Genomic DNA, 14,408 nt, shown 5'->3' on the forward strand with positions numbered 1-14,408 from the left:
GCTCAACCTTTTAACATGCCTAACTAATGATTTTGGTTTAAGTGAAGGGTTCATCCCCTCAACCTTAAAATGTGGTAGAAAAAACCTAGCATGCCTAACTAATTATTTTCCTTTGAGTGAAGGGTACATTTTTGTTAGGTCCATGGTAGAGGAGTTCAACGATAAATACCATCAACATCAACGAAGTTCAACAATCAATGCCACCAACATAATCTTGCTGAACCTAGGCAGTATCTTTAGCAAGACCTGTTTCTTGACAACTGAAGTGTGCGTTTTTGGTTGTGATCTCATCTCAGCTCATATTCGTTTGGAATCAAAACTTGAAGATTGTTCTTTTGTTGTTAGTGTATGTCCAGGCTCAGAAAGGTTCTATTGCAGAAAGGATTGGCTATTTTCTTTTCCACTGTTTTTTGTTCTCTTGTACCCTTATGGGGTTTAACAAACACCAGCATTGTCAAGATTACTCTGTCAGCAGGCTCCTCCCTTATCACGGATATTAATAATATGCCCAGAGGTGATATTGAATTTGGAAATTTTCTTTTCTCATATTGAACTCACATACAATCAATTCATGCCTTCCTGTACTTAGGAGTAGTCTCTAAAGGCTCAATAGAGATGGATCAGTCTACTAAGGTCTAGAGAGATCTGCTTTGATGTGTCTTCTGCTCAGATATCTATAAGACAAAAGTCAAAGAAACATCAATATGTTATTTCAACATCGTCTAGACACTTTTTGTTGTTTTGGATGATAGTTTCATTGAATTTCGTATGGAATGGCCCTTCTCCAACAAATCAGAGAGAAATTTATTGAGAGCATTAAAGGAATGGAACACTGGTCATGGCTTAACATTCCATCAACCTCACTAGTGAATTTCCATCATGTTGGCTAGTATCAGATTCTTTTTAAGTGGACAAAGTACTTCAATCTATGACTGTGTTCTATCATTTGATATAATTTCAGTTAGAATATGAGTCGTAAAACCATGAACTAGTGTCATCTTTATGGTACTGGATTGATTGCAACTTCTTTATAGAATCAAGTGGTGGTACAATACCATTGCAGGGAAATTTGGGTTGGGAAGAAGGATGGCTACCATGTATACGCTTTTAAGGTCCGCGCTTCACCATACAAACATAATTCAATAGCAAAGCATTGCCACTTTATGTGATTCTTTCCACCGAGATCAAGAAGTGCATATGGTATTGGGAAATGGTACATGTTTAAAAATGTCACTTACAAATTTCTAGAAACTGGGAAAAGGCATGACACTATGTAATGTGTAAATGAAAAGTTTTTATAAATGCATTGCAAAGTAACTAGTCTCACATAAGAGTGTAGGAATAAGAAATTTTTTGAAAACATTACAAATACAATTGGCCAGATTTACTATGGGAACAAGTTTTGAATCAACTTTTTTATTACAAAAGCCTCCACATATATTGTGAGGATTTATCCAACATGTTAAGTTTTGGAGCCACAACCTCTTTTATTGTTCATTTCTAGGACCCTTCTCAGGATTGAGTAGATATAGGTTTTGATACTGTCTTGATAGAAAGCTATTTTTGTAGTATAGCACATGAAATTCCATCAGGACATAAATAATTTAGGCTTATTTGATTGAGCATATATATGGACGATCATCAGTAACTCCAAGTTTCCATTAATTTGGACATATACTTTTGGCAGCCTGACATTATGTTCGATGTCTTCCACTTCTTTTGTTTCCACTTTTCTATTGTCTAAGACTCCATGGATGGACTTAATAGGATCCCCTTCTTCATTGTTTGATGGTTTTCTGTTGTAAGCAATATGGACATAACCAGTCCAGGATAGATTAGATTCCTTAGTCTCCATTTTTTTTATGTATTGACCTTTTTATCACAGGGACAATAGTGCCATCAACATTCTGCACAGGTAGGCTATCAACGATTTCCAGGGTTTCTGAGAGGGAGAAGGCATTATTCCCTACAGAAATGAGTGATTTCCTTTTTTTTCTCAAGTGCATCCTCTGCAGTGAGCAATGGCCTGACATACATGTACTGGTGTGCAACTAATGCCAACGAGAGCAGTCCAGTTCCCCAACGAACTTTGATGTCATATGCAAATGCATTCCTGCAATTTCAAATATCTTATTATGGCTCTTTCCATATATAACATTTTATGATAGACGTCTCCTAGAAGAAGATCCAACACTTTTGTCTTTGAAATACGATAAAAGTATGCTTCCCGATGATCCTTCTCACCTGCAAAAGAAAACTCAGTCTCTTTAATATTTTCCAAATCACTATAGTCGAATTTTAGTCCAGAAAGTCACAATTGATAACCAATTTGACGTATATACACAATGGACTCATGTTTGGGATTATTAGCTTGGTGAGGGACGCATTTTAGCTCAAGTGCTGAAATCTCCTCAAGAAAGCTCTCGTATATTTCCTTCAATTCATTCAACTCTAGACGAATCATGAATGCGATCATCATTCAATATTTGTTTCTTTTGCTTTATATATCTACTCAAACTTCATATACGTGGACAATCTCAACTGTAATGCATATAAAATCCTGTCTTACAATATTTAAATTGAACATTCCTACATGCTCATGTTGTCTTTCTGAAATCTCAATTTCAAAAATTTTCCTTGTATGTGAAATGGAACTCATACTCTTTGACATTGTTGTCCAATCATCCAATGTTGATAGATAACTTGGACACCGAAATCTCGAGTAGATGTGGAATATCTTTCATAGATTTCAAAGTGTTGTGTAGGGCTGGCATCATTTCATCACAATGATGGAGCAGTGGTATAGTGTTGAGACAACCATTCAGAATGTTGAGATCTAATATAGGCCTTATGAACCAAGTCTTCAAAATGCATCAGCCCATGACAATGACACACTTGTTAAACATGCCAAATATCAAAAATCCTTCCTTGGCTTTGCCAATGCCCATGCTGCTTGGATGCTTATCAACTTGAAAAAAATTGCAAGGCATCATAACCTGTAGCATCAATTTTCAGAAATTTGTTTAATGAGATCTCTGAAACCCTATCAAATTTTATTGGTGCGGTGTCATATTCCTTCATTTCAATAGTGTTGACAAGCATCTCTTGTTGTAGCCTAGCAAGGGCCCCAGCAGCATGAACTTGCACATCACTTTCAGTGTTCATCATGGAATTGAGTTGTTCATGAGCACATGCACAAACCACCAAATGCTCTTGTTCATTCAACAATTATAAATTGTGTTGACCAACTATCCAAAAGATGAAATATAGCTGGATTTTTTACTAATCTTTAGCAAGACCTATTTCTTGACAATTGAAGTGTGCAGTTCTGGTCGTGCTCTCATCTCAGCTCATATTTGATTTGGCATCAAAACTTGAAGATTGGTTCTTTTGTTGCTAGTGTATGTCCAGGCTCAGAAAAGTTCTATTGCAGAAAGGATTGGCTGCTTTTTTTTCCACTGTTTGTTGTTCTCTTGTACCCTTGTGGGGCTTGACAAACACCAACATTGTCAAGATTACTCTGTCAGGGGACTCCTCCCTTATCATGGATATTGATAATATGTCCAGAGGTGATATTGAATATTTGAAATTTTCTTTTCTCGTATTGAACTCACATTCAATCGGTTCATGCCTTCCTGTACTTAGGAGTAGCCTCTAAAGGCTCAACAGAGATGGATCAGTCTACTGAGGTCTAGAGAGATCTGCTTTGATGTGTCTTCTACTCAGATATCTATAAGACAAAAGTCAAAGAAACATCAATATGTTATTTCAACATCGTCTAGACACCTTTTGTTGTTTTGGATGATAGTTTCATTGAATTTCGTATGGAATGGCCCTTCTCCAACAAATCAGAGAGAAATTTATTGAGAGCATTAAAGGAATGGAACACTGGTGGTGGCTTAACATTCCATCAACCTCACTAGTGAATTTCCATCCTGTTGGCTAGTATCAGATGCTTTTTAAGTGGACAAAGTACTTCAATCTATGACTGTGTTCTATCATTTGATATAATTTCAGTTAGAATATGAGTCGTAAAACCATGAACTATGGTGTCATATTTATGGTATTGGATTGATTGCAACTTCTTTATAGAATCAAGTGGTGCTACAATACCATTGCAGGAAAAATTGGGTTGCGAAGAAGGATGGCTACCATGTATATGCTTTTAATGTCCGCGCTTCACCATACAAACACAATTCAACAACAAAGCATTGCCACTTAATGTGATTCTTTCGACGGAGATCAAGAAGTGCATATGGTATTGGGAAATGGTACATGTTTAAAAATTTCACTTACAAATTTCTAGGAAACTGGGAAAAGGCATGACACAATAATTAATGTGTAAATGAAAAGTTGTTATAAATGCATTGCAAAGTAACTAGTTTGACATAGGAGTGTAGGAATAAGAAATCTTTTGAAACCATTACAAATACAATTGGCCAGATTTACCATGGGAACAAGTTTTGAATCAACTTTTGTATTACAAAAGCCTCCACATATATTGTGAGGACTTATCCAACATGTTAAGTTTTGGAGCCACAACCTCTTTTATTGTGGATTTCTAGGACTCTTCTCAGGATTGAGTAGATATAGGCATTGATACTGTCTTGATAGAAAGCTATTTTTGTAGTATAGCACATGAAAGTAGCTAGTTTTGTAGTATAGCACATGAAATTACATCAGGGCATAAATAATCTAGGCTTATTTTATTGAGCATATATATGGATGATCATCAGTAACTCCAAGTTTCCATTAATTCGGACATATACTTTTGGCACCCTGACATTATGTTTGGCATCTTCCACTTCTTTTGTTGCCACTTTTCTATTGGCTAATACTCCATGGATGGACTTAATAGGATCCCCTTCTTCATTGTCTGATGGTTTTCTGCTGTAAGCAATCTGGACATAACCAGTCCAGGATAGATTAGATTCCTTAGTATTCAATTTTTTATGTATTGAACTTTTGATCACAGGAACAATAGTTCCATAAACATTTTGTACAGGCAGGCTGTCAATGCTTGCAGGGGTTTTTGAGATGGAGAAGGCATTATTCCCTACTGAAATGTGTGATTTCCTTTTTTTATCTGAAGTGCATCCTTTGTAGTGAGCACTGACCTGACATTCATGTACTAGTGTGCAACTAATGCCAACGAGAGCATGCAGTCCAGCTCCCCAACGAACTTTGATGTCATATGAAAATGCATTGCTGCAATTTCAAAGATCTTATTATGGCTCTTTCCTTGCATAAAATTTTATGATAGGCGTCTCCTAGAAGAAGATCCAACACTTTTGTCTTTGAAATATGATAAAAGTATGCTTCCCGATGATCCTTTTCACCTGCAAAAGCAAACTCTGTCTCTTTAAGATTTTCCAAATCACTATAGTCGAGTTTTAGTCCAGAAAGGCACAATTGATAACCAATTTGAGGTATATACACAATGGACCCATGTTTGGGATTATTAGCTTGGCATGGGAGGCATTTTAGCTCAAGTGCTGAAATCTCCTCAAGCAAGCCCTCATATATTTCCTTCAATTCATCCAACTCTAGACAAATCCCGAATGCAATCATCATTCAGTATTTGTTTATGTTGCTTTGATTAAAGTCAAAGACTCCATATATCAGTTCAAACTTCATATATATGGACAAGCTCAACTGTAATGCATGTAAAATCCTATCTTACAATATTTAAATTGAACATTCCTACATGCTCATGTTGTCTTTCTGAAATCTCAATTTCAAAAAATTTCCTTGTATGTGAAATGGCACTCATAGTCTTTGACATTGTTGTCCAATCATCCAATGTTGATAGATAACTTGGACACCAAAATCTCTAGTAGATGTGGAATATCTTTCATAGATTTCAAAGTGTTGTGCAGGGCTAGCATCATTTCATCACAATGATGGAGCAGTGGTATAATGTTGAGACAACCATTCAGAATGTTGAGATCTAATATAGGCCTTATGAACCAAGTCTTCAAAATACATCAGCCCATGACAATGACACACTTGTTAAACATGCCAAATAAAAAAAATCCTTCCTTGGCTTTGCCAATGCCCATGCTGCTTGGATGCTTATCAACTTGAAAAAAATTGCAAGGCATCATAACCTGTAGCATCAATTCTAAGAAATTTTTTTAATGAGATCTCTGAAACCTTGTCAAATATTATTAGCGCGGTGTCATATTCCTTCATGTCAATAGTGTTGAAAAGCATGTCTTGTTGTAGCCTAGCAAGGGCCCCAACAGCACGAACTTTCATATCACTTTCATTGTTCATCGTGGAATTGAGTTTTTCATGAGCACATGCATAAACCACCAAATGCTCTTGTTCATTCAACAATTCCAAACACTTGTTCAAAATATTAGCATGCTTCAACCTGTTTTTTGGGACCTTTAAAAGTAACAACCTGTGAGCCAGCCAATATTCAAGGCTTCGAGAAATTCCTAAAAAGGTAGCTATTAGATCACCATGATTAGGAATATCAAAGTTGTTGAATTTAGGCTTTTGTGATCCATATCAAGTATTATGAGACAAGTGTTTCAACGTAAATCACATGAAAGAGCATTTGTTGACGCGTTTCAAACCAGCCAGTGTGGTTCATCCTCAGGACAAGTTGAAGAATCAAATCTAGCTCTGCATATTAAAGAGCGAGAGCAGAACATCCAACAGCTAAATTTCTTGACCAGGTAACGACTATATTGACTAACAGCTAGATTTGACGGGGAAATGGCTAGTTATCTGTTTTACAAATGAAGGGTAATAGAGGCCTCCAGATGTTAACAGTGGTGATGCAACCAAAGTTTGAGTTTGCCCTCTTTAGCACACAGAGGAAACCAGTCTAGGATAGATTAGATTCCTTAGTCTCCAATTTTTTATGTATTGACATTTTGATCACAGGGACAATAGTGCCATCAACATTCTATACATGCAGGATGGCAACGCTTGCAGGGGTTTCTGAGAGGGAGAAGGCATTATTCCCTACAGAAAATGAGTACTTTCCTTCTTTTTATCTCAAGTGCATCCTCTGTAGTGAGCACTGGCCTAACATACATGTACTGGTGTGAAACTAATGCCAACGAGAGCATGCAGTCCAGCTCCCCAACAGACTTTGATGTCATATGAAAATGCATTGAGAAAGGCTAAAGTTGCAATTCCAAATCTCTTATTATGGCTCTTTCCATATCTGACATTTTATGATAGATGTCTCCTAGAAGAAGATCCAACTCTTTTGTCTTTGAAGTATGATAAAAGTACACTTCTTGATGATCCTTTTCACCTGCAAAAGCAAACTCTGTGTCTTTAAGATTTTCCAATTCACTATCATCGAGTTTTAGTCCAGAAAGGCATAACTAATAACCAATTTGGGGTATATACACAATGGACCCATGTTTGGGATTATTAGCTTGGCATGGGAGACATTTTAGCTCAAGCACTGAAATCTCCTCAAGCAAGCCCTCATATATTTCCTTCAATTCATCCAACTCTAGACAAACCCCGGATGCAATCATCTTTCCATATTTGTTTCTATTGCTTTGATTAAAGTCAATGACTCGATTTATCAGTTCAAAATTCATAGATATGGACAAGCTCAATTGTAATGCATGTAAAATCCTGTCTTACAATATTCAAATTGGACATTCCTGCATGCTCATGCTGTCTTTCTGAAATCCCAATTTCAAAAAATTTCCTTGTATGTAAAATGGAACTCATACTCTTTGACATTGTTGTCCAATCATCCAATGTTGACAGATAACCTGGACACCAAAATCTCGAGTAGATGTGGAATATCTTTCACATATTTCAAAGTGTTGTGCATGGATGACATCATTTCATCACAATGATGGAGCAGTGGTATAGTGTTGAGATGACCATTCAAAATGTTAAGATCTAATATAGGCACTAAGAACCAAGTCCTTAAAAGACGTCAGCCCGTGAAAATGACACACTTGTTAAACATGCCAAATAACAAAAATCCTTCTTTATCTTTTCCAATGCCCATGCTACTTGAAAGCTTATCAACTTGAAAATTTTGCAAGGTGTCATAACCTGTAGCATCAATATTCAGAAAATTGTTTATGAGATCTCTAAAACCCTATCAAATTTTATTGTTGTGGTGTCATATTCCTTCATTTCAATAGTGTTGACAAGCATCTCTTGTTGTAGCATAGCAAGAAGGTCCCCAACAACACAAACTTGCACATCACTTTTAGTGTTCATCATGGAATTGAGTTGTTCATGAGCACATGCACAAACCACCAAATGCTCTTGTTCATTCAAAAATTCCAAACACTTGTTCAAAAGCTTAGCATGCTTCAACCTGTTGTTTGGGACCTTTGAAAGTAACAACCTATGAGCCAGCCAATACTCAAGGCTTCCAACAATTCCTAAAATGGTAGTTATTAGATCACCATGATTAGGAATATCAGAGTTATCATTTCCAAGAATGTTGCAGTACATACAAAGTTCTGGTGCAATAAATAAAAATATTTCATTGTTTATGTGATCATTTGGATAAAACTTGAGAACCTATTCCAAGATTGATAAGACTAAAGTGACTACCCATATAAGCATATGTAAGAGCTCTAGACAAAATTTGCAGGAAAACATCTCTTTGTCATAAAAGTCTTGTTTTGAGAGCAACCTGGAGTCTACATTTGTATGGATGTCTTGAGCTAGTTTTCCATTTATAATGTAGATGCAAGAGCTGGAGGATGGTAATGTTTTTGCATGGTATTTCTCACATAAAATCAGTATTGCAAGGCCCCAAAGAAAACTAAAATCTTGTATTCCCAATTGAAGGGTAATAGAGGCCTCTAGATGTTAATAGTGGTGATGCAACCAAAGTTTGGGTCTGCCCTCTTTAGCACACAGAGGAAACCAACTTCCCATCGACATCATATACCTCTTGACCATTCAATGGGTCTACACAGTTAAACTTGTAAGATGCCACTGGTATTGAAAAATATTCATGATAGATAAACACCTCATTTGACTCTAAACCAATAGAATTATACCTATCAGCTGCAAAAATCCCCACAAGGTTCTTTTCATTTTTAGGCCCAGAATATGTCAGAATAGGGTTGCAAAGTACACTTCTGTACTTGTTTCCAGGTTCCAAGGCTTGAGTGTACCATCACTTGAAGCTAAGGCAAGGTTGGTCGAATCAAGGGACTTGACATTATCCACAATTTTCTTGTGATGTGACAAAATGCACAATGGTGTTTTTATCTTTCAAAGATCATCACAATATATTTTATAATCTACAGATTTTGATGCAAGTAACCATGCAGAGCTTGGTGGAAACTGAACAACACTTTCTTCCTGATTAATATTCCAAAGTTTCACATAGCCATCACTCATTTGCACAATGCTCATTTCCAATAAACTAGTGCAATTTGTTAGACTATCAGGCCTTTTTGATTTCTTAGAAATGGGTTCCAGTATGTTGGTTTCAGAGTTTATTCCATTATTTTGATAACATATACTACCATATCATTTTACTTGCATTTGTTGAGAAACCATGAGCCACTTAACTTGCAGGACTGGGAAAATTTGTACGTGTGTATAATGATCCACCTCTTGTGGATTATGGGACTACAACTTCTTTGCCTCCAAAACATCTATAGAATGGCCCACCTCCGTAGTTGAGCAATCCTTAGAGAGACTGCAACCTCCCCTTTTAAGCATATATCTTCCCTTGCCTCGATCATAAACTATAATTGTGTTGTTAGGTAACTGAGTAGAAGGATTTTGCTCAACAAACAGTGGCACTAATCCGTTCATTGTTGAAAGTGCTAGGCCATTTTTGCAGGAAACATACGTACTATCTCAAAATCAAAATATGATGATTGATCTCTAATATGTCCTCATAAAAACATTGATATATGGTGCCAAATCTGAGAACAATCACCCCTGGAATCTCAGCCCTCCCTTAGGAATATATTATTAGCATATTAGTCTTCTTCCAAAAGTCTTCTATGAACCCCATTCCCAATACATATTTCCAATGAAAAAATCCCTATTTTTACTAGGTATCCCCTATTTTACTAAATACCTTTTTTAGAACCCCCAATACATAAAAATTCCCCCATATAACCATAATATATTGACTCTATTTCTTAGAATCGTAAAACCCTTTATGAATGAATGTTTTGAGATTGTGGTCAACAAGGTGAAGTACTTGTGCACAAAGATTGGATATGTTTGTTATAAAAACTAGTTTCTGAACTTCAAGGAATCCATGGGAAATAAAAAAAGATAAGGCTTGAGCCTTAGGTATAGGCTTTGATGATTCCTATACCTCATGTCTCCTTAGATGCAATAGGTGTTCCTATTGTTGTGATGGAAGACTTTTCCTCCTCCCTTATTAGCCCAAAGATTTTTGGAGAGATTTCTCATGACATTGTTATGCATTAGATGATGAACCCCAACAATATGAATGTAGATGAGGTGCCAGCTAGAACCTTAGTTCATATTTGAAATTTAGTAGTGTTAGTCATTACCTTCGTCAATAATTTTGAATTACTTTTCCACTCCCGGAATGACCATGTCCAAAATATTCTTGTGTTCGGAAGTTGAAGGGGATACCAATGAATTTACATCTTTGACCCTGTTGAATTCAGGATCAGATTTTATCAACTAAAAAACCAGTGTGGTATCACAAACATTGTATCGACCACTTCGTTTTGTTTTTACACATTGAATTCATGATCCTGAAGCTAGGTAGGTTTGAATGCAGTCCATCATATTTTCCACTCATTCATGTTCCTTCAGGATGTGAGGAATCATCTGCAAAATGCCCATTAATTGGTTTTTTGGTTCCTTGTTTAGGGAGGGGAGTACCTTTGATTAAACCTTGTCCATTCTATGTGATATATATTGTAGAGCTATAAAAAGGGTCTCTTTCACCTCTAATTACCTCACATTAATATGTCAATCCGGGAGCATTTTGTTATTTCAAAGAGTGACTCAGTCTGAGGCTATCATTTGTCAGAGTAATGCTAGTAGTACATCGTTCAAAAATATGAGAGTAAACGGATGCTTGTCTATGTCTAAATCACACACTCAGAAAACTAGGCAACTTATCAGTCAAGGGTTCGGCAGCGATAACCCATCCCTTTGGAAATTGATGGAAAGAAAATTAGAGCATGGACCACGGGTCTGGGAGCTAGATAGTAAATTCCAAGGCTCACTACAGCCACAGATCGTCTCTCACACAACAAATGCAAGTAAATGAAACGACAGGTAGAAAAATGGAACAACAAATAAGAAATCGAAAAACAAATCTGGAATGGAACAACAATGCTAAAATGGAACAACAATTCTGAAATGGAACAGCAATCAAACAACTAAGTCTCCCGAGTAGTAATCAAACTTTATTCTACTAACTCAAATGCACTCATTGTAATCAAACAGCAATCCTTCATTCTCAAGGCAAATCAAGCAGCACACACTAATGGAACATCATTAATTACAAATAAGTTATGGAACAGCGTTTGGAAATCACATACACGCACAACATGCTTGAAGAGTAATCTGATCTAGCATCAATCTTCATTAACAGGAACACAACTGCGTTTCAAAATGGAACATCATTACTCCTGAATCGTAAACAACACAACTTTCAGATAAATTCTATAACATGAATGTACAACATAAGAGCTCTGTAACAAAATAGTAACAATATTCGGTCAAGGCTAATAATATTCAATCAACTCTGAAAGGATCAGTAACATAATGCAGAGTCAATACAACAGTTCTGTCTGTAAAAACCTTAACGAATTAATCTTAACAGAGCATATGATGTAAACTTATAAAGCATATCAGATTACCAAATAACGATGGTAAGCAAACCACGCAGAAATAAAATCGTAGTGATACAGAAGCAAGTGTCCTCCGGGGCCGGGCCCTTAGCCTCCAAGGGTACACCGCTTTAATTTAATCCAGATGCAGGAATAAGATAATCACCAAGTTTATATTAATGCATAAAACAAAAGTACAATGAACCAGTTTCAATGAGACTCGATGATCAAAGTTCGATCTTTAACAGAAAGTTACATAAAAGCATAATCCCCCAAAGCTAACAGTGTCGTCCCTTTATATAAGGGTGATGGCGGAGATGTCTAAGTAACAAGATAAATAAAGCAGTGATCCCTCAGGATCAAAGATCCTGAGGGATTTGCCAAACTGTTAATCCTTAATCACTTCTTTTCTCCTCCGCCGAGTTGGTGTCTTCTCCTGCTTTTCCAGACCGGTTTGCTTCAATCTACTTAGCCTTGTTTGCACTCGGTCCTCCATCAAAGGGACAACAGTTACCCTGTTCTTGTCTTTTTCTTTGGAACAACAGCTCCTCGTTTTCACCCCTTCCTACACAGGAGAATGACAACTATCAACGGTTAAGTCTTGCATGCTAATCCCACATATTTTGTTATAATTCTTTATTGTTTTCCACGTTCATGATGCAAAAAGGTTCACAAGTTCCACTGAAAATCCATTGAAATGATCATCAAAAACATACCTTTTTAGTAATCCACACACCCCCCCGCTTACCCTATTTCATGCCCTCATGAAAACGTTGTAGTTGACATGCAAGGCAGTGAAAGAATAGGCTAGAGAAGGAATCTCATGCGGAGGCCTACAGCCGTGGTGAGTGACTATGTAGTCAAAGAACTGGCCTGTTTGACCCTCAGGAATCTCATATAGGGCTTGATATCCAGGTGCAGGGTGCCAGATAATTGGACTGCGGAATCTATATCCTAACCAAGATGGCCCTGCCCTCAAAATACTTTTGCCATAGAGGTTCAAACAGTTGGCAGCTAATTCAAAATTCTCATACTTAAATGGCTCCCTGAGCTGGATGTTTGGATTAGAGATTCGGTACTGAAATTTGGCTGCATCAATGGCGAGGTATTTGATAGAAAGAAAATACTCTAAAATTTGTCGAATGAGTGCCTCGTGCATGGGTCCTAACATTGCAATGACACCCAGAGTTCTCATGAGGTTTCTATGTGCTTTCCACAACTGCATTGGGTCCCTAGGCTCAGCCCTTACCCACAAGTCTAGGCCATTTTCCTGCCTCTGGAAAGTATTATAGGCTTTGAGCCATTTAATCTGATTAACCCCGAATGAGATGAATGCTTGCAATTGGATGTCTCCAACAAAAGGGCCAGTGTTCAGCTCAGTCTCCTGATCTAGCACGAGGTTATGCAAATAGAATTCACACAGCAATCTCTGGACCTTCACCCCATAATGTTTACAATAGTCTATAAAGTCATTGACAGTGTTAATTTGTATAGGGGCACCTGCTTTAACAACTTTTATTTTTAATTGTAAGTACCGTTCCAGTAAAAACAGAGCATAGTTTTTGGCAGGGGCCCTACATGCTAAAACGTCATTGTATAAAGAACACAAGGTATCCATCTGCTTGATAACAGTATCTAGCCTACGAGTTACCTTTGCAACTTTTTCTTGTTACTTTCGCCAACCTTCAAAGGCCTGGCTTTCGGATTGATTGATGTTCCTTAGTTGCTGCTGTAGTTCTTCATACTTCTCGCGAGGGACTGTTTGCTCTCTAAGCTTTTCTACTTCTTGCTGAGCCTGTTTCAATCCCTTGCGCAAGGTCACTATCTTTGGATCTCTTCTCCATGCAGCAGTGGAGGCTGGGAGTTTTACTTGAACTTTCTTATTGCGTTGTTTCGAGTTCAGAACCCTTATCACCCCTGAGGGTGGTGCCTCTATCTGAATTTTCTTGTTATCCATTTCTTTTTTAACACGAATATTAGCTTGCTACTGTTCCTTTCCAAATGGAACAACAGTCTGTTCCTCACCATCATTTGGAACAGCAGCTGGGTTTTCAGCAGGGTTTTGAACAGCAGGGCGATTTTTGGTCCTCCGCCTTTTTACCTTGTGGAATTTTACTACAGTTGTCACCTTTTTCTTCCCTGCGGTCTTCCTTACCCTCTGCCTTGCTCTCAGGATCCTGATCTGCTGGTGGAGCTGGGCTATTATGCTCAATAATCTCTGATGTTCCTTTCGTAATTCCCTAATTTCTAGCGTTTTATTAGAAGGAACAATAGGCTGTCTGCTGCGTTTTGGGCTGTGACTAGTCCCTGGATCTTTCTCCTGGGGTGCTTCTTCGTTGTTCTGTTCTAGATGTTATGGGGTAGGAACCTTAACTAGTTCCGTCACTTCCTGGGCAACTTCTTTTTCTGCTCCTACTTCCTCCGGAATTTCCTCTGGTGTCTTGGGAACGAATTGTTCCTATTCAGTGTCTCTTATCTCCTCTTCATCATGTACAGGTAGATTTCCTTCTTCTGCCTCTTCTGCATGTGGTTTTCAGATGCATCTTCTTCCTGGGATTTGTCTTGGAGGTCTGCTGGACTGGAAGGTTGGCCATACTCACCCAT

At 37.5% G+C, this 14,408-nt stretch overlaps 2 pseudogenes; both read right to left on the reverse strand.

Moving 5' to 3' along the window:
* Positions 1-5,131: 5,131 nt before the first annotated feature.
* Positions 5,132-6,975, reverse strand: LOC149180476 (DNA mismatch repair protein MSH5 pseudogene; annotated as a pseudogene).
* Positions 6,975-8,460, reverse strand: LOC149180477 (DNA mismatch repair protein MSH5 pseudogene; annotated as a pseudogene).
* Between the last annotated feature and the right edge of the window lie 5,948 nt (positions 8,461-14,408).

Source organism: Pinus tabuliformis, chromosome 3_2, assembly GCF_031772625.1.
Source record: "Pinus tabuliformis cultivar Carrire ecotype Pingquan chromosome 3_2, CPIR1, whole genome shotgun sequence".
NCBI lineage: Eukaryota > Viridiplantae > Streptophyta > Pinopsida > Pinales > Pinaceae > Pinus > Pinus tabuliformis.